This window comes from Esox lucius, chromosome 4 (assembly GCF_011004845.1).
Source record: "Esox lucius isolate fEsoLuc1 chromosome 4, fEsoLuc1.pri, whole genome shotgun sequence".
In the NCBI taxonomy this organism is placed as follows: domain Eukaryota; kingdom Metazoa; phylum Chordata; class Actinopteri; order Esociformes; family Esocidae; genus Esox; species Esox lucius.
This window is the reverse complement of record NC_047572.1, coordinates 31,673,317-31,694,530: the sequence shown is the minus strand read 5'-3', so window position 1 is coordinate 31,694,530 and position 21,214 is coordinate 31,673,317. Positions and strand designations below refer to the sequence as shown.

Here is a 21,214-nt window from a genome sequence, read left to right as displayed (position 1 = left end):
CCTCCCTATCCCTCAGGCACGTCCCCCCCTCCCCACCACAGTCTCCTACTTGACTCCTCTCTGTTCAGAGAAAGGAAATAGCATGTAAACACATTCTGTGCTATGAATGAAATATATAAAAGAAATAATAATGTATTCTTCTGTTATTGGATTTGGTTGTCATCCCTTTATGCAAACTGTATCGTGAGGCAACTATTGAGTCGTGTTGCTGGCCCATTAAATTTGATTGTTACCGCGGATACATGACATTTATTAAAATTTTCCCCGGCTGGCTCTGCTCTAAGTTGGTTATTTTTAGAGGGTGGTAATGGCTTACAAATTGTAGTGGGTTGAGGAACAGGCACCAGAACCTTGTAATAAGACTTAATGAAATATGAACCTTCAGACTTGCTCTTGTTTAAAAAGTGCTGTCTGTCTCTGTCTGTATGTTTCTGTCTCTCTGTCTCTCTGTCTCTCTGTCTCTCTGTCTCTCTGTCTCTCTGTCTCTCTGTCGTTCTCTCCCTGTCTGTCTGCCTGTCTGTCTGCCTGTCTCTCTCTCTCTCTCTCTCTCTCTTTCTATCTGTCTGTCCCTCTCCGTTTTCTGTATGTTTGTCTTTGCGTCTGTGTGCGTGTCATTTTCTTTGATTCTTCGCTCTCTCTTATCTCCTGCTGCCTCTAGATAAGTAGCTGTTTATCAAACCTACTGGATAGAGGAAAAAAATGAAAATAAAAAAGATTGATAGAAAACATGAAAATTGCTGTTAGCGATTCGGGAAATTGGAAAAAACGTTTTATTCCAGTTCATCATGTTTGCTGGAAAACATCAAGACAGCGCAATAGTAGATTCCCAATTGAAAGCATTACTCAGATGTGTGGATGTTGTCTGGCTACAACAAGTAGAGTTTTAGTTATCAGGAACTCAGATGGGGTGGTTGTCCTCAAGTTTGCTGACTATTCATAACCGATCCTCAGTGGACAAACATAGTGGACAAATCCCTCCGAGAACAGAGGCGAACATTGAATGTCTCCAGTACATGCACACACACACACACACGCACACACACACACCAACCTGCCAAACACACTCCTTGCCTTCCACATGTGAATAGCTGACACAATAACAGATTTCTAGCCCTCCTCTCTCTACAACCTTGTCACGCCAGCCAACTGCCCTTGACGGAGGTTTCCAGTGTTTTACCCTGCCACCACAGCTCCTAGCGGTTCAGGCTGCCTACCTTTATGTGAAACATTGAAATGTAGTTGCGCAAAAGAAGATTGGCCTGTCATTTCCCATGCCTCTGATTTATAAGTAGGAATTCAAAGGTTTGTGTGAGCGATCCTGCTGCCCTCCCCCCGTGATCATCCTGCCTCTCACCCTCCCCCCTGTGATCATCCCTCCTCTCACCCTCCCCCCTCCCTCTGTGATCATCCCTCCTCTCACCCTCCCCCCGTGATAATCCCACCTATCACCCTCCCCCCTGTGATCATCCCTCCTCTCACCCTCCCCCCTCCCTCTGTGAACATCCCGCCTCTCACCCTCCCCCCTCCCTCTGTGAACATCCCGCCTCTCACCCTCCCCCCTGTGATCATCTCTCCTCTCACCCTCCCTCTGTGATCATCCCTCCTCTCACCCTCCCCCCGTGATAATCCCGCCTCTCACCCTCCCCCCTGTGATCATCCTTCCTCTCACCCTCCCCCCTCCTCTCTGTGAACATCCCGCCTCTCACCCTCCCCCCTGTGATCATCCTGCCTCTCACCCTCCCCCCTGTGATCATCCTTCCTCTCACCCTCCCCCCTCCTCTCTGTGAACATCCCGCCTCTCACCCTCCCCCCTGTGATCATCCTGCCTCTCACCCTCCCCCCTGTGATCATCCCTCCTCTCACCCTCCCCCCTCCCCCCTGTGATCATCCCTCCTCTCACCCTCCCCCCTCCCCCTGTGAACATCCCGCCTCTCACCCTCCCCCCCGTGATAATCCCTCCTATCACCATCCCCCCTCCCTCTGTCATCATCCCTCCTCTCACCCCCCTCCCTCTGTGATCATCCCTCCTTTCCCCCCTCCCCATGATAATGCCTCCTCTCACCATCCTCCCTCCCTCTGTTTCTATATCCCTCCCTCTCCCTTTGTCCTCCTCCTTCCTCCTCTTTCTTCCTGTTCCCTCTGTCCCTCTTTCTGTCCCCACACTCTCCCCTTTTCCACTTTTCTACCTCCCTCTCTCCCTCCCCTCTTTCTCTCCTCCCCTGTCCTCCTTTTTCACCTCCTTATCTCTTCCCATTTCTCTCTCACTCCTTACCCCTCCCCTTCCGTCTCCCGTTTCTCCTTCTCTGTGTCTGGGTCTCCCTCCGTGTGTTTCAGCCTGGGTGGTAGAGTGATGTGGGTTGTGTAGCAGATGGTGTCGTGAGCTAGTATGGAGGCTGTCACGGGAAAGGCACACTGTGTACTGTGCAAAAGCCCAACAACGCAGCCCTCCTGCGTTCCTCAATAACACGGGCGCCAACAGGGCCCAGGTGACCTGCTGATATTTATGATGTGTTGTGTGCTGAGCGGCTTCCGACAGTGGAAGTGCAGGACGTTCAGTTTTGAGAATACATGGTTTTAAAACGAGGAACCTTTTTTTCTGCACGCAAACACAGGCATTCACTTGACACGTGTGCAGGTCATTCACACACTTCAACACACACACACACACACACAACCCAGAATCCATGTTCCATAATCCCTAGCCCTAAACCTCATCTTAATCCTAATGTTAACCTAACCCTAACCCTAGTCTTGATTGCAATATATCCTATCCTTTATGCCTAAACCTAATTCAGTCCTAAATGTAAACCTAATCCTAAACCTGATCCTAAACCTGATCCTAAACCTAATCCTAAACCTAAAAATAACCCCAATACTCACACTAACCCTGATTGTATGTTTTTCCCTAAACCCAACCCCTTTGCAGGAAATTGCATTTATCCTAATAGGGACCTTATAAAACAAAACTTATTTTTCAGGGTTTACAGTTTTTTTCAATCACTTTGGCTCAGTTTTCGAACCAGACATAACATTCTCTAAAATGTAAATATAATCGTCACAACTGTTTCATGGGACATTACATCTCTAGGGCATGTCTGCAGAATGTAGAAACATCATCCAAAACATTTAATTCATGCTTCATAACCTAGTGTTTGGGTCAGTAAGTTGGCCAATGCCACCAAAATGACATTATTATTTTGGCATTGTGTGAACCGTACTAGTCAAAATGTTTAGATGTTTTTTCACCATGGCGGTCAACCCTGGAAATGATTGTTTCATCCAAATTTCAGTTTTGTTCTACATTTTTGTTGACACTTACTCCTTGCTGTACTGTACAGGAATGTCAGTTTTGTCTAGCTGAATGCTATTGTGCATCACACTGAGCTTGTTCCATAACAATTTCAACAGTAGGTAAAAGTCTACTGGGAAAAGTCGATACTGTACAATACTGTTGTACACAGAGAAAAGGTATGCACCTTTGTATGTTAAGAGTACATTTAGTTTTGTAGTGTTACATGTAAACAGAAAATTCACATTTGTATGTCTATTTTTACATGTTTCTTACATGTGAAGTCATATTTAGTGAGCTGAAAATTCGCCACAAAATGACATCCATGAAAACCAAAAACCTGCCACCCCAATGAAAAAACCTGCAGTAGTTCTGTAGAAAACAATGAATTGCACCTCCTCATGGTACGTAACACTACAGGTTCCCATCTTCTTGGTGGACATCCTGTCTCTCTTGTTGGTCTGGCAAGAGATTTTCATCAACATCATATCTGATGTTTTCCCTTGTGATGCACAGAGGAAAAAACCTTTTGGCGATTCCTATTTCATTACTACGTCACCTGGCAGATGATTTGCCAATTTTACAGACCTCGCTAACATTCCATGTTATTGATATTTATGGAATATACATGTATGTCTGACAGATTTTGATAATTGAAAGGATAATTTTGCTTAAGATGGCTCACACGATGAAAGAAAGTTTAGGAGTTGTGAAGAGTATGACAATTTCACTGAGAATCAACTCATCAGTAGGTATTGTACAAGTTGTAGATAGTTCTACTTACTCTGTTGTACACGTGCAAAAACACGTGCAATTTGATTGAATGAATACGAAATTCTAATCTGGTGTGGCAAGAACCTAATTGTTCAGAAATTTGAAATTTGAAAAAATTATTCTCATTCGAGAATTGAGCTAAAACTTTTTGGCTTGGCTTGTAATATTTTGGTGGTGACATTTGGTCACACCCACACCATCCATGCATACACACCACACCACTTGAACGCCAACACCCCCCACACACACCACCCACACACACACATCACTCACACACACACCCACACACACACACACCACCCACACACACACATCACTCACACACACACCCACACACACACATCACTCACACACACACCCACACACACACACACACATCACTCACACACACACCCACACACACACACCACTCACACACACCACCCACACACACACACCACTCACACACCACCCACACACACCACCCACACACCACCCACTCACACACACACCACCCACTCACACACACACCACCCACACACACCAACCACACACACCCCACCAACACACACACCACCCACTCACACACACACCACACACCACCCACTCACACACACACCACCCACCCCACACTAACACACACCCCACCCATAGATCGGTCTCTGTTTCAGATGTCTGCTGTTTCCCCTCTGAGCTCTGAGTTTCCAAGTCATTTAACTGGATCAGTTCATTAGGAAAAACAAGCCTGGCCCACCTAATGAGTCCTTATTAACTAGGGAGAGCAGATTGCCTGGAATGACACGCTGTCTAATTGGGACGGGAGAGAGGGCAGAACCCAAAAAGTACCCAACGAAAGGCAATAAATATAATTTGAAAAAACAACTTTCAGCGATTCTCAGGGACATGCTGATTGACAACGAAGCGCACCAACCAGTGTATTTGAATGTGTGTTTGTATGTGTTTATTGTGTGTGTGTGCTGTGTGTGAATGCTGAATTAATGGAGGCATAATCTCCACTATTACATGGGAATCTGTTCAGGCAGGTTGTCATCCAGATGTAACCCCCCTCTGAAAATAATGTCTGGTTAAATCTCATAAGATCCCCAGTCTTCTAGTCTAGTCTGTGGTTGGTCAGTTGTGTTGCATGATTCATGTCATCAGATCGGAGGTTATAACCGGACTGAGATGCCTGTGTCTTCCCTCAAGTTCTGCTGTGTTGTCAACTGATAAGGTTCTATGATGTTCCTGGTTTTAGGTTTGGCCTCCAGGACCTTTGGTCTAGCGTCTCATTTATGCTGACTGTCCATTTTGCAATATGACGTACATCCATTTGAGTATGCTGTAATTCTCAGAACGCTCCTACAGTAACTGCCCAGTGACTATGTAACTTTTAAAAGAGCAATTCTTGTAAAACAGACCATCTGAAATTAATCATAATCCTAGAGAATGACATCATATTCCTGAGGAGTTTGAGCTGATCAACGAGCAGTCTAGAGAAGGATGAGCTGGCCAATCAGGAGTGTACTTGTATGAATATTAAAAATTACATATCAACATTTTATTTATAAAGCCCTTTTTACATCAGCAGTTGTCACAAAGTGATTCACATTCCCCATTAGTGGGTGTGTGTATGTTCCTTCAGCTGCCCAGTTCATTGTCTAGTATTGTCTCAATGTCACGCTGTTTGTTAGCTGTTCATGTGTTCATTTGTTTCTAGCCGCATCTGTGCACCTGTTTAACCAGAGTCTCTGTTTTGGCCTTATGCCCCATTTCAAGTACCAGCTTCTTTTGTCTGCTTAGGGGGGAGATCTTGTTAACCACTGTTGGTTTGGTGGTGTTTCTGCAATTGTTACTCCTTGGCAATTAAACGTCATTTTTGTTCCTGTATCTGCCTTCGTCCTTTTCCCTTACACTGTGACATCCTCTTCTAGCTGTGCCGGGTGAACATATTAAGAGTAGAAATTGTAATAATTAATAAATGCATGTGGGCTGAGTCCAGAGTCTATTTAAACCTAGTCCAGGTTGGAAGCACGACCAGATGGACAAGGACAGGGACAACACAGGGGATGGGGGCGGTCAGCAGAGTGGCAGCTGGAACCGTCTGGTATCGTCTTGATCTGAACCACAACCAGGAGGACTTTGGACAGGGGCAGCAACGGGTCTTCCAAGCCTGGTACTCCAGAGGTGTGGGCCAGGACCTCAGGTCCTCCTGAGTTTAAAACGGGGCAGGAGACAGGGAAAATTTAGAAAATGCATTCCTTTATTTATAAAGATCTTGGGGCTGATACAGGGGGGTCCAGTGACACTGTGGCCCTATCCGGGGGAGGCCCCCGAACAGGGCCCAACAGGCAGGAAGTCAATCCAACCACATTTGTGCCTCCACTTTTGTTTAATTCATGAACTCACCCTGGTTATGTTTATTATTTATTTTATTTATATTATTTGTATTGTTTTCTTCCCAGCTCTGATTGCAGATGACCAATGCACTGAGAGGGATGTACTCGGTGCATTGAGTTGTCTGATGAGTTGTCGGGTTGTTTAAACAAATGTAAGTCACTCCGGATGTGACCGTCTGCTGAACGACCATGATGTTAATGTAAGATAAAAGCTTGTTGAAAACAAAGAACCAGCAGGCGAACAGAACAAACACCCCAACCAAAATCCAGAACAATCAAACCAGATGAGTTTCAGATTTGGCACAAAATGGAGACCACAGCAATTGGATCCTGTTGCACCAGATGTGTCGGGGGCTGGAACCCACGTATCCTTCAGTGGAGGTCAGCTGCCCTTTTATCAACTGGCAGACTCTGTAAAAACACCAGCAGCCTTTCGGGGAAGGGCCTGGACCAAATAACTCATCCCACCCTGTTAATTTCACTGCCTCCTGGGAGAATGCAAGGTACACTCTCAGATATATATTGTACATTGCCTTCTTTACCAAGGCCTTGAACTCTCACACAATTCTGGAGTCTCGAAAGAAAGCATAAATTCCTTACACTCCTCCACCCACCCAGCAATGATTTTCAGTGCAGAGGCAACACACTCTTGGCTCTCCTTCCACTGGACCAAGTGAGACATTAGGCACACAGTTAAGTTACTGGCAAAGAGTCACCGACTGCTGCAATGTGCTTCAGCAGGCGAGATGGTCAGATCTCCTCTCTCTCTCTCTCCTAGCTCCAGAAAGATCAGGCTTCGCATCATGTCTCCCAGTGTTGTTCATCCTGCACCCAGCAGACCTCAACCCAAGTTGGCAAAAAAACATGTGTAACTGTAAGATTATGGTGATGTATGTAAAAAGGGGGAAAAAGAGATAGTTACAGGAATGGAAGGGAGATGCAGAAGGTACAGGACATAGAAGATACAGGTAGAGAAGATACAGGTAGAGAAGATACAGGTAGAGAAGATATAGGTAGAAAAAAATACAGGTAGAGAAGATACAGGTAGAGAAGATATAGGTAGAAAAAAATACAGGTAGGTAAGATACAGGTAGAGAAGATACAGCTAGAAAAGACACAGGTAGATAAGATACAGGTAGAGAAGATACAGGTAGAAAAGATACAGGTAGAGAAGATACATGTTGATAAGATACATGTAGATAAGATTCAGGTAGAGAAGATATAGGTATAGAAGATACAGGTGGAGAAGATAGAGGTGAAAAGGATGCTGGCACCAGACCCCTTTGAAACTGCTCCTACCTCCCTCTCCAAACAATTGGCCTGAAGTGAAATCAAGAGAAAATCCTTTGCCCCAAACTTCCATTTAGTGTTGTACCATAAACTCCAACAATTTCTACAGTGTGGTTGTAGGTTAGACGCAAACTCTGTCAAGCCTGTGAGTCGTTTCAGCATACCAGAAACTACCAAGACAGCTAAATGAACATGTTTAACAGAGCAGGAAGACTGCAGCTTCAGAACAATGGGAATGGTTGTTGTCTAAGGCAATCGTTTATACAGATACTATAGGATCCAGTTTGAAGAACGTTTTCTAACATACTGTCCAACATACGTTTGCCATTCAGAGTTTCAAGGTCTCACTCATGCTTGAACAGAAACCTGACACTTAAAATACCATAGAACCCATCTTTGAAATGTGCCAGTGGGTGATAATGATTGCTAACTGAGATAGGCTTTTTCATCTTCTTGACTGGATTGTGAAATGTTGGCCAAACATCTCCGTAAGGACTTGATGAGGGGCCAGCTGAACACTTTCCAAAAGATAGAACAAAAACGAAACATTGCCAACTGCAAATGAGAGTATGTCAGAGAAGTTGAACTAACAAACCATTCTTTTTCAGTAAACTATTCATCAGGGTTTTTCTCTCAATCAACCTGACTTACTGGACCCTCATTGGTCCTCTGGTTTCTTTCATACAGGTCATTACAACAATCCCCAATCCCCTTCAGAAAGGCAGAGTTTAATTTCCAGAGGAGTTTCTAATTCTCCCAGCGCATTGCCATGTGATCCAACGTGTTCTTCCGTAATCCAAGCTTCTAAAAAAATCTAACTATCTTTTCAAATGACAAGCTCAGGGGCCACAATCCCGTCTCTGGTTCTCTCCTAATCTGCCCCCTCTTCTGGTCCTTTCCTGGGATTTGGGGAATGGTTCTGGCACTCCGTCGCGGGGCTCAGGTTGCCATCCACGTGGGGCTCGCCTTGCCTGCCTGCCTGTGTAGATTCCCGTGTTTTCAGGGAATAGAAATCTCAGATGTGGCGGCCCACTCTCCACCAGGGGGTGATGATTTAGGAGCAATTTGTGGCCGAGGCACCGCTTCTTATCTTCCTCTCCGCTCTTCTTACATCGCTCCCGGTTTGCCCCTCTCTCTGTATAATTCTCTCGTCTATGTCTCCTCTTTCATTTCCTCTCGCTCCCTCGTCTCTTCTTTACTTTTGCCTCTATACTTCCTCCCGCGCCTCAGTTCCACCTTTCTTGTTACTTCCCTTTTTTCTCCCTGTTTTATTGTGTTGGCAGCCAATCAAGCGGTTGTGTCTTTGAGCTGAAAGCCGCTTGGCGTCAACGGGGACAGGAGACAGCCAGCAGGTGTGAGTGAGATGTGACTATCTCCATCATTACTGTCCCACAGCTGACACTGTAAACATGCCCAAGAATACCCTGAAACAGACCACAGAAAAGCAATCGATTTTGAGGAGAGGACACACGTCTCTCTGTGTCGCTGTCAGTCTCTCTCACTCTCTAACTTTCCAGCCCTGAACTCCTCTCTCTTTCTGTTCCCATCTTCCTCTGTCGCCCAAAGTTTCTGTCCAATTCAAGTCAGGTGGATTTTCCTCAAACAGGTGTACATTACTGAACAAAAATGCCCTCTGAGTTTTTTGAGTAATCAATTTGTAAGTACCTTCTCTCCGCCCAACATGTAATTCTGTCTTTGACAGCACAGTGAGCTGTGAAGATAGCATTGCGACAGCCATATCACTACCATGGGGAAAAGTTGAAAAGCACCCCGATTATATAGAGCAAAACTCAGAGGTGAACTGTGAACACATTTAGAGAGACCGGGACAACCAGTACAAAATATGCTACTGAAAATATTACCAAAGTTGGAAATATGAGCAGTTAGGGCCAAATAACTGTTGTCTTGTTTGAACGCTTTAACTTTTCACCTGCGGAAAATAATCTATGGATCTGAACTGCCTTTGAGCTCCACAGACGGTGTGGTTTTTCAACCATGGCACTCTACCGCCTCATGATTCATCGGAAAAGGTTGTTGTTTTCTTTCCTTCTGACCACGTAGAGGCTCTGATTCGCGCTGACTCCGTGAGGTAGCCGGGTCTACAGCGCCGCACCACGGGAGCTTTTAAAGTAAACAGCCCGGAGCAGTGTGACGGGTGAAATCAGGTGCTGTATCAAGGTGAAGGAAACTCACTGTGTCAGGTTGCTAATTCAAACAACACAAACAACAGATATCAAAGCCCTGAGGTTGTCATGGCGTCTGTCCCAGTCAACGCACCTGCTAATGCTCACAAACACCACCACCTCTAATAGTTACATTACACTTTGTCTCATGTGATTAAAAGCAAATGTATGCCGGTATTACATTCATTTAATCCATGTTGAATGTATGAAAGCCACTTCAAAGGGTGGCTGAAACCTTCAGCACCTGGGGGTTAGTGTTGCTACGTCGTAGCTAATGCGTCGAAAGTGGAACAGTCTTCCCTGGAAGTGTTTTTTCCTTGGAGAGCAGGGGCTCTCTGCAGTTTTGTGGGCCCAGTGTCGTTCTCTGTTGTTGTAGATGTGTGGGGATCGCCCTGTGAACAGTCAGACTGGTTTACCCATTAACCCGGGGAACCAGGAGTTCTGGAAGACAACACAAGGCAGAGTCCATCAACCAGAATCTAGAACAAGTAGAATCAATAGTATCTGGGAAGGCTGTTCCTCCATCGCCTGACTGGACCTGATGACGAACAGAACTCAGATGTGTGATGTTAATGTGTTGTGTGTGTGTGTGTGTGTGATGGTTATGATGTTGGCACTGAGAGATGTGTTGATATTCTATGTGTATTCACAGAGGATTGTAGAGATGGATGGAGGGATGAATAGGAGATCATGAAGACTGTCTTGAGGGAAAGAGAGAGAGCGAGTGAGTGATGAGTGTGTCAGCAGAATGATAATAGAAAAGTCAAGATTGATTTTCTACGCTTGGCTGTTTTGAGTGTTGAGACTGCAACTCAAAGATCTTACGCACTCAAAGAAGTGTATGAAGGAAAGCACATACACAAACACATCCCCAAGACACACCAAGGAAAGTACAACAAGGAACCACTTGGTTATAATTGTGGTTTCTACAAAAAGAACCAAGACAAATGAATAAACAAACAATCAAACCAACAAAGACATGACTCCACAGAGTGCTGTTCACAAAGGTACAGGGTGAGTAGTGTGTGTGTGTGTGTGTGTGTGTATGTGTGTGTTAATGTGTGGGCAACCTAGGAAGTTTTCTATATTTGTGAGACTTGACTGATGTTGGCAGTTTGAAACATTCTTCGTGCCCGGGTGTTTGGGACTAACAGTTACTGAATTTCCCTTTCCAGTTCTGTCCTCAACAAAAAGCAACAAAATACAGTCAAAATACACGACGAGGGCAGACCGGCCCAGTGTTTCATGGGTACCTGCCCAGTGTTTCATGGGTACCCCCTCTTCGTGCTCACCTTTCACCCCCATGTTGCCCCCTGTGTACCTCTGAAGCTCCCCCCTGTAGTCCACCTGGCGCCCCTGAATTATAAAGTCTCTCTCAAGAGCCACGTGCCTTTCAACCTGAAAAAAACATTGTTTTTCACTCAGTTCTTTTATCTGCGCATCTCTCTATTTACCCGAGCTTTAGCAGCAGTGAGATCTGTTGACGCAGTTCAAATGCTGTCCTTTTCTCTGTCTCTCTGCCCCCCTCCCACATGACCATTCTGTTTGAAGCCACTTTTATGATCCTTTCAGTAGGACTTCTGAAGTAGAGGGTTAGTGGACATGTAATGTATTGCACCTCAAACATAGTCCTACTTACACACACACAAACACACACACACACACACACACACACAACTAGGGAGCAGCAGATGGAGAGGATGGTGGCAGGGTGAGACGGTGGGGGGGGGGGGGTAGTGAGACAGAGAGGGAAAGTTAAACAGGGTTGGACATCCTAATGAAAAGACTTCCAGAGAACAGTAAGAAGAAGACAGAAGAGTGTTGTGGTGTTTATCAGAGCAAATGTTCTTTGGACCGTCATTACATCCAGTGAACCAGGTCACACACACTCAGACACATGGACGGACAGAGGGACACGCACTCGGAAAGACAGAAGGCCCCATGGACAGATGGACGGACAGATGGACACGTCATGTCCTTTTCATGTCGGACAGCAGGGGGCACTGATGGTCCATCTCACTCTGATCAAGGGAGGTCTACTGAGTTCATAGTGTTGTGTTCTACACAGACCCACACACACACACACATACACGCACACACCCACACACACACACACATGGTACATCTGCACACCTACACACACTCATTCATGCGCATGCACAGTTCCAGGAACATAGGCGAAGACACATAGTGAGCCAGTACTGTGAAATAAGGCACGTTTGCCTGTTTTCATGCCATACACCATCAGTACACACAATCTGAAATGATATGCTATCATATATGCTAACTGATATGCTATCAGGTTAAACCTTTAAGAAACACATCTTTCACGGCATGTGAGGACATTAAAATTGAAAAAAATAATACATACATAAACATACATACAAAAAACTAATGAATCCAGGATAATCTAAATGCCAGGATCTATACTAAAGAGATGATTAACGGAGGCTGTGTTAAAAACAATGACATGGAGGTATGTAATTGGCTGCTATATCCATAACCCCCGCCCCCTTGCCCTCCCTCCAATAGAAAGTGACAAGGAGAGCCTAAAATGGAGGCACAGCTTCATCGCAGTATGGAGGAAGGCAGCTGACAATTTACTGTGCCAGAAAAGGATGAATTAAATGTGAAAAATAAACTAATTGGTTTCCCATCAATTGTGCTGACAGCCTGTGTCTTGCCATAGGAAATTATGCGATGCACACACACACACACACACACACACACACACACACACACACACACACACACACACACACACACACACACACACACAGAGACACTCACACACATTCACAAAACTTCACACATAGACTGAAAGACACATACAGACAAATAAATATACAGATCACTTGCATATTCCACAAACACAAATATATAAAAAGACCCACATATATAAAACACACCATCCTCCGGGTTCCACTCTGAGAGAGAGAGAGAAAGGGTAGCTCAGTAGAGTGTTTGAGTCTAGACAATGTACCAGTGTTTCAGCAGGCAGGTCTGTGTTCAGTCGTCAGAGAAGTTAGTCAGAATGGTGCTTTTAAAGGTCAGCCATTTTGGTCTGGCCGTTGGTCAGCCATGGTTTGCCAATGCTGTAAAACAATATTTGAAGCCATGATCTGCGCCGGATGTTTGTTAGCTAGATAGCCAGAGAGAGATTTGAGAGATTATTTCATTCTTTAAAAAAAAATGTTTACTCCAACTATAGAACACACCGAGAACACTGGCTTAAATCAGTTGTAGATAGAAACACTATGGCTTTTATGATTTTCTTCAGGGTGGCTCAGTTGAGACCACCGCCATGGTCCCAGCGATGCCCTGCAAACAAACATGTCACCAACCAATTAAATACATCAATAAAACACAGAAACGATAAGAAATACACAACAGATAAGCATCATTTCAACAATAGTGTGCTTCTGTTTATAAAATAGAAGCCCTGCAGACCGCTGTGAACTTGTTAATCATCAGCATTTTCAGCTGCAACACAGCTAGAACGTTATTATAAAAATGAGGGGATTCAAATATCATGGCTGATTAACCTTAAGTTGGAGGATACCAGAGGAATGTCAAGAGTTGACTGATCCTTTGAGATCATAAGCCTATTTTTATACTTTAACAAGGTTGCAATGTACTTACTATTGCAAGCTTATGATAATAGCACTCACAGCTTTCCAAGAACATAAAAATTGAGACATTGATGTATAGTTCTTACATATTATTGGTAATATTCATGGACAGTAAGTTATGGTTTGTATTTTGCCTCAGAGTTATATTGTTTGCTTCAGAGGCGTTACTTGGATCACAATACATTTAGTGCTTGACCCCACCCACTGAAAACTTGTTAATGTACATGCTAGCTGCCTACACATAAACACTGTCAATTAGACATCAACTCTACACCTGCACTTCTTCTATCGCTCCTAGATGAATGATTAAAAACATTATCGTATATCTGCAGCCGCCAGAATCAGATGCCAACACTGACAAACCCTCTAGCCAGTGCACTCTCCCTCTTTGTCGCGGCGGGCTCACACAAAATGCACACGTGCCACATTTCGCTAAGTAGATCTGCTGCTTGAATGACACACAGAGGACCCAAAACATTTGCATTTTTTAATCAACGATATCATATTATTTTCTGAGGGCTTTAATGCATGATCGGAATTACAGATGAATAGATCAGGGGCTGTTTTTTAATTATTATTGTTTTCGTAAAAAAGGAATTTGTGATCCGGGGCTATTCATAAAAGATCCAGGGCTATAGTCCCGGACAGACAGGCAACAACGCCTCTGATTTCTACACTGTATTATCTGCAGTGGTTTAGTTGGCTTCACGTAGCCCAGCTTCAAACTGCCAAAGACTGAACACACAACATTCCCCATCCCTCCTAGCAAGGCTCCCGCCTTCTCCCTGCCGAAGAGCTCATCATTTCCCCTAGTGTTTCATTTTCAAAGTACACATTCACATCCTGAGAACCTGGAAAAAAACGAATGTGAATTTCGACTGGGAACTTGTGCATTCTCTCTGGCCAATTTGAACAATAAGGAATTAAATATGACCTCCACTGATTTGCCAGTGACCGAGTAAAACAATAATATGCACGTTTTTACATTATAAACACTGTTCTACAGTAATGTGAACCGAGGGCTTCATTCCCCTGTGTTTTTAACTGTCCACGAGAACACGACCAAGATCTGGCCGCAGGTTGGAGACACTGGAGATCAGGCAGACACCCCACTGAAGACTCAGGATGATAATGCTAGGATGTCACGCTACGCTACCATTCGCCAACGTGCACCAACTCACCAGCACAACCCGTTCCTGTATGAGCTTGCGATGACGCAGACCTCAGTCTCACCCCCTGCCTCCACAAGACAGCTCCCGGAGTCTCAGTGACCAAACCGCTGATCAGAGATGGCACCTGTGACCTTCAGGATGACGGATAATACGCTTCTTCCAGGCACCTCGGCCTTCCCGTCCCGCCTGCCCTCTCTCTCTCAGGACCTTTAACGTGTTCAGTGGCCACGTTGTCTCTACAGCCGGCCCTTGTCCTCTTCTGCTTCACCTGGTGTGACCGTTGGTGTCGTAACCTTTTAAGCCTACCTGTCCTGGCTCCGTGGAAATTAGAAAACGGGAAATGCATGGCTCTGTACTGATGTCAGCGGGCACTGAGTTCACTTTCTACAGTTTCTCCCGTTGAAACATTTCGAGATTTAAATTTTTTATAATTAGAAAAAGGATGAGGACCTCCTGCTTAAGACCTTCCTACAGTAAATTCGGTAACAGAAGTAGACATACAAAATGTGTTTGTAAAGAGCATGTAGGACAGAACACACGCTGATGGGAGACTGTCTCAATATGGGACTAGTAAGAGCATATTACCTTCAAATGTTGAGAGGGAAATGAGAGAGAACGCAGTGGGGGGGCCAGGGGCACTATATATGAAGACTGATAATCATCGTCTCACTCAGATGATAATGAACGTGGAGCTCTTTTTTCATTGCGTTCATTGCTAATGCCAACCATACGGTGTGTTGACATAGTGGGGAATGGCTTTTTAATCATGCCCAAACGGACATGGAGGTAATTTGAGGGAAAGTGGAGACAACATGACCTCCGATCATCATTTAAACTTCTGAAGTACTCATCATCAATATTACCTACTATATAACGTATGTGGCCCACACACACACACAGATAAACACACAGTCAAAACCACATAGACACACACATACCTTTATACAGACACGGACGAAGACCTAAAAACACACACTGAGAGAAAACCACTCAGATGAACACACAGAGACACACAAACACACAGAAAACAACACACACGTGTGTATGTACACTCACAAACAAACACACTTATAGAGTGACTCATGTACTCTTGGAGTGGTCTCATCTAGCGTGGCAGTGAACCGTGTTGACACAAAGTTATTTTGACAACACCTGGGTTCAAATCGGAAAATAGTCTGAAAAAAACATTATACTGCTGTCGTTGTGCTTAATTAGGCGATTAGTGCCAAATGCAATACTGCTCATGTGGCACTCCAGGGAAACACTTCATTAAATCCCCCAAATATTTTTTAAACTATTTGAATTATTTATACCTAACTGCTCGCATTCACTGAAAACCCAACTGCTCTGTTTGATAATGTCTTCATTGAGAATCCAGCTGCTCTTTTTGATAATGTCTTCATTGAGAACCCAGCTGCTCTGTTTGATAACGTCTTCATTGAGAACCCAGCTGCTCTGTTTGATAACGTCTTCATTACGAACCTAGCTTCTTCGTTTGATAATGTCTTCATTGAGAATCCAGCTTCTTCGTTTTGATAATGTCTTCATTGAGAATCTAGCTTCTCTGTTTGATAATGTCTTCATTGAAAACCCAGCTTCTCTGTTCGATAATGTCTTCATTGAGAACCCAGCGGCTCTGTTTGATCACGTCTTCATTACGAACCAAGCTTCTTCATTTGATAATGTCTTCATTGAGAATCCAGCTTCTTTGTTTGATTTAGTCTTCAATGAGAACCCAGCTTCTTTGTTTGATAATGTCTTAATTGAGAACCCAGCTTCTTCATTTGATAATGTCTTAATTGAGAACCCAGCTTCTCTGTTTGATTTAGTCTTCAATGAGAACCCAGCTGCTCTGTTTGATAATGTCTTAATTGAGAACCCAGCTTCTTCATTTGATAATATCTTCATTGAGAACCTAGCTTCTCTGTTTGATTTAGTCTTCATTGAGAACCCAGCTGCTCTGTTTGATAATGTCTTAATTGAGAACCCAGCTTCTCTGTTTGATAATGTCTTAATTGAGAACCCAGCTTCTCTGTTTGATAACTTCTTCATTGAGAATGTTACACAGAGTTTTACTCTCACTATGAAATGTTACGTGAGGTGTTTTAATGACCTCACCTTTGATGCCCCCATCTATGCTCATTACTAGAGTTCCAAGGGTGTGTGTGTCCGTGTGTGTGTGTCTGTGTGTGTGGTTGTGTGTGTGTGTGTGGGTGTGTGTGTCTGTGTGTGTGGGTGTGTGTGTGTCTGTGTCTGTGCGTGGTTGTGTGTGTGTGTGTGTTGGTGTGTGTGTCTGTGTGTGGATGTGTGTGTGTGTGTGTGTGGGTGTGTCTGTGTGTGTGTCTGTGTGTGTGTGTGTGTGTGTGGGTGTGTCTGTGTGTGTGTGTGTGGGTGTGTCTGTGTGTGTGTGTGTGTGTCTGTGTGTGTGTGTGTGTGTGTGTGTGTGGGTGTGTGTGTGAGTGAAAGTGAGTGACCGTTGTGCCAAATTCAGGGGAATGCATAATTAAATTCCTAACTTCCTTTAACCTTTAACCCCTGCCTCTGTCACATTTGGTTGCCGGCCCTCTAATTGGTGACCCTCTCCCTCCCCTTCCTCAGGTGGAGGCGGTCCACCAATCCTCCATGTCACACTGACTGATGGACAGGTCACAAAGGACCTCAAACCTCTGTACGTGTGCGTTTGTGTTTAAGTGTGTGTTTGTGTTGTGGTGATTTCATTTAACCAGGTAGGCCAATTGTATTGTGCATATGTTGAAAGTCAGTTTATTTAAAACTTTTTGTGCCTCAGTTGTAAACACATAGAAGTGTATTGTTCTCACAGCGATCACAACCTTGCATAGATTATTCCGTCTTACGATTTTGCACACAAACAATTTCACTGTGATGACAACCCCAACGAATAAATGTTTATTTTAATCAATATATGGCAGATTCTGCTTGATTCCTTCCAGCGTTGGTATTAGGCGTTTCCATGTGTGCTGTCCTCGTTCTTCCTCACATTGTCTTTGTTCTGTTGTTTGTCTGGGTGTTTATCATGGTGCATTGTGGGAGAGTGACAGAGGGACAGAGATAAACGTTGCATTGTTTTGATCCCTGTTTGTGTTGCTAATGTGCTGGTCTCCAAGGAGATGGAATTAATGAGCACTCCTGTGTATACTCAGGGATTAAAGTTATAATGTTTATTACATTCTGTGAAACAAAAGGACAACACATTGTTTTGGGTTAAAACCCACTTTAAAAGTTCTCTGCTCTCTCTCTCTCTCTCCCTGGGTGTTCATGCGAGGTTGTCCCCAGTTGATTCCTTTGATGTTGTTTCCTTTTCATGGCAGACATCCAACACAATAACAATAACACTGTATAGCTGAACATAGTTGCAAAGCAGCCGTTACGAGTGGGGACATCAATGGAAATGTACAAATTTAATTGCAGGGCAACATATGCTTTGAACGTGTATTGCCAGTGCTAAACTGCATTTCAACTACACTGCAATTAAACATACATTGCAATGGTTTTAGCTCGTAAGTCAATAAAAAGTTGCCCAATCAAATTGCTATCTTACATTCTTTACATGTAAAACACATGTTCTGTTAATCTAAATATTCGTCCTCACATTGTTTTCTTTTTCATACCCAGAGTTTGACTTTCAGTTTCTTATTTGGCCTGAAAAGTGAGCTCATTAAGACGGGTAGTTTCTGGGTTTTGACAATTAACGGCTTGTTCTGTGCTCAATCACACTGTGATCGACAAGCATTATGCAAGTTATCGATTGGGGAACCATCGATTGATCAATCAGTTACGACCGGCGTGATGAGGTGTGGTCTACAGACAGCAGACTTAAAACGAGGGTGGTCAATTCTTCCTGTCGGAGTGTAGTCTGGCTCTGACCGTGTATGGGCATCCGAATGAGGAACAATCCTATTCCTGTCAGGTGACTCAACGGGCTTTAAATTAATGAGCCGCTTTGATTTCCTGCGATTTGCTGAAATATTCAGAAGCCCATCTCATGCCCCCCCCCCTCCCCACACACACACACTCCCACCTGTTCTCACCTTCCCTTAACCTGAGGTCTCCTAATCAGTCTCTACAATCTCTACACTTTAATTGGCTGTTTGCCTCATCATATCAATAGGCGAGCAGGAGCTCAGGAGTTCATCCAAAACGACTCCAGATTTTTCCTTTGAAGTCTTCTTTACTGTGTTGAGAGAGTAGGATAGACAGAGACATTTGTCTTTTGGATATTCAGGTCCCATACTCACTGCAGTAATATCTTCACCATTCTGCATGATCTGATTGCTCTTTTCAAGCTAGGCAGTGTTCAAGACAAGCTTTTTAACTGACCTACGTTCCTCAAAACGGTGCTCTGAAAGAGTGTGTGTGTGTGTGTGTGTGGGTGTGTGTGTGTGTGTCTGTGTGTGTGTGTGTGTGTGTGTGTCTGTGTCTGTGTGTGTGTGTGGGTGTGTGTGTGTGTGTCTGTGTGTGTGTGTGGGTGTGTGTGTGTGGCAGTTGGTCATAGCCAGGATGTTAATCACTGTCCTATTCTAACAGCAGGAGGAGATGGAGTCTGGTTGATCCGGGGAACACCTAGAAAGAGGGGACAGCAAGCCATCCATCAAACCCCACCAAGGGCTTCCTCCTGGGGAGACCTCCTACCACGAGCCCCCTCTCCACCTGGCTGGTCTGCAGCACTCCAGAGAGAGAGAGAGAAAGAAAGAGAGAGTTAAATTAAGAGTTATGTACACATCCTTATAGTCACATAGTATTTTCATACATCTTTATGGGTCCTATATCAACACATTTTCAGCTGAAATTAAAGAACAAATAATGATGGCACAGAAAAATGTACAGTACCTATTTGAATAGGAACAGCCTGCTCAGGGGTACCTTCCCATTTGTCAAGACAGCAGTACAATGCCTTACCAACACCTGAAAGTCTGCATTATCCTGCAACCAATTTATTTCTGAAAGCTTTTGTGTTCTGGAGCGCATTCTGGGGTAAAATATCACTGTAAATCTTCCAAATCGACTGTATTTGCAATTCAAGAGATGGATTTATGTCGATATTCGTTGGCTTAGATTTGCAATAGGAAAATCATGGCACTCGATCACAACATTGGCTCCTGGCGTCCATCTTAGACTAGAGAAATATCAATATGTCCTGCGACACGGCACAGTGGGGGGAATTATGTCAACCCGATGACTCGGCTCTTACATGAATTCATTTCCTCCTGCCGTCGCCCTCCACAATTCCTCGACTCGCCACACTCGACAACTATTTGAGAGAGTTGGGTCGCATGAATGTCCAAGCTGGCGGAGTGCCGATCGGATTTAGTCATTAATCGTCATGGGAACAAACAGCCCACCCCGGGAAGCAATGTGACCCCACACGGCTCCAGAGGTTCACATCACTCCCACTGGCGGCAGGATATTCTCACAGCGCCAAAGCTGATTCCCTGATTTTCTTTTGTTGCCTTGACTTATGTTTGTCGTGTGGTTTCAGGTCTGGAAGCCTGATGAGTTTAAATAGAAAATGAAGTGTTGTCGCATTATGCTTTACCTCATGACCCGATTTGGTTCCCGGCTCCACCTATTATGTATTGGGGCTGTAGTCATCCAGAGGCCTGTAGGAGTGGGGTAATTGAAAACAGGTGGGGGGGGGGGGGGGCGAGAGAGAGAGAGACGGGGAGATGCAAATGGGACTGGCGTTTGGTTGTGAAAAAGTGTGTTTGTGTGTTTGTGTGCTCGGGGTGTCTAAGACAAAGAATGAGAGAAAGAAACATTTACTGAAAATGAAATCACTATCTTTGTTCCCCAGCTCCAAAAGGGAATAGAAGTGTGTGTTGAGTCGGTCTCTTGGGGCTGTCATTTGATTTGGAAGAAATGATGTATAGCTTTAAACTGATCACACTGGAGCCTTCCCTGTCTTCACGTTTCTCCATGAACACTTTATCTCCTCTCCCTCCTTTTCTCATTTCATTAAATGGAAAAGCAGAAAAGGCTGGACGAGGCTGCATGAGAGAACACTCAAGTGGTAGAAGAGAGAAAGGCAGAAATGTGTGACATTTGCTGCGTAAATAGATAGGCCTACTATGTACAATAATGTTCCATTCTGGTCTTAGGAAATGTTTATTCATGGTTGTGTGTCTCTATGTGTATATGTCTATGGTTGTGTCTCTATGTGTATATTTCTATGGTTGTGTGTCTCTATGTGTATATGTCTATGGTTGTGTCTCTATGTGTATATTTCTATGGTTGTGTGTCTCTATGTGTATATGTCTATGGTTGTGTGTCTTTATGTGTATATGTCTATGGTTGTGTGTCTCTATGTGTATATGTCTATGGTTGTGCGTCTTTATGCGTATATGTCTTTGGTTGTGTGTCTTTATGTGTATATGTCTATTGGTTGTGTGTCTTTGTGTGTATATGTTGATGGTTGTGTCTTTATATGTATATGTCTATGGTTGTGTGTCTCTATGTTTATATAACTGCATGGTTGTGTGTC

The 21,214-nt window shown here is 44.2% G+C and overlaps 1 long non-coding RNA gene across 1 annotated transcript in view; it reads left to right on the top strand.

The window, feature by feature from the left end:
- Nucleotides 1–20,325, top strand: part of LOC105029043 — a 32,382-nt gene extending 12,057 nt beyond the window's left edge. The window contains exons 2-3 of the long non-coding RNA XR_829447.4: nucleotides 17,314–17,383; nucleotides 19,261–20,325. This is a non-coding gene — a long non-coding RNA (uncharacterized LOC105029043). The remainder of the gene's footprint in view (nucleotides 1–17,313; nucleotides 17,384–19,260) is intronic.
- Nucleotides 20,326–21,214: the final 889 nt, after the last annotated feature.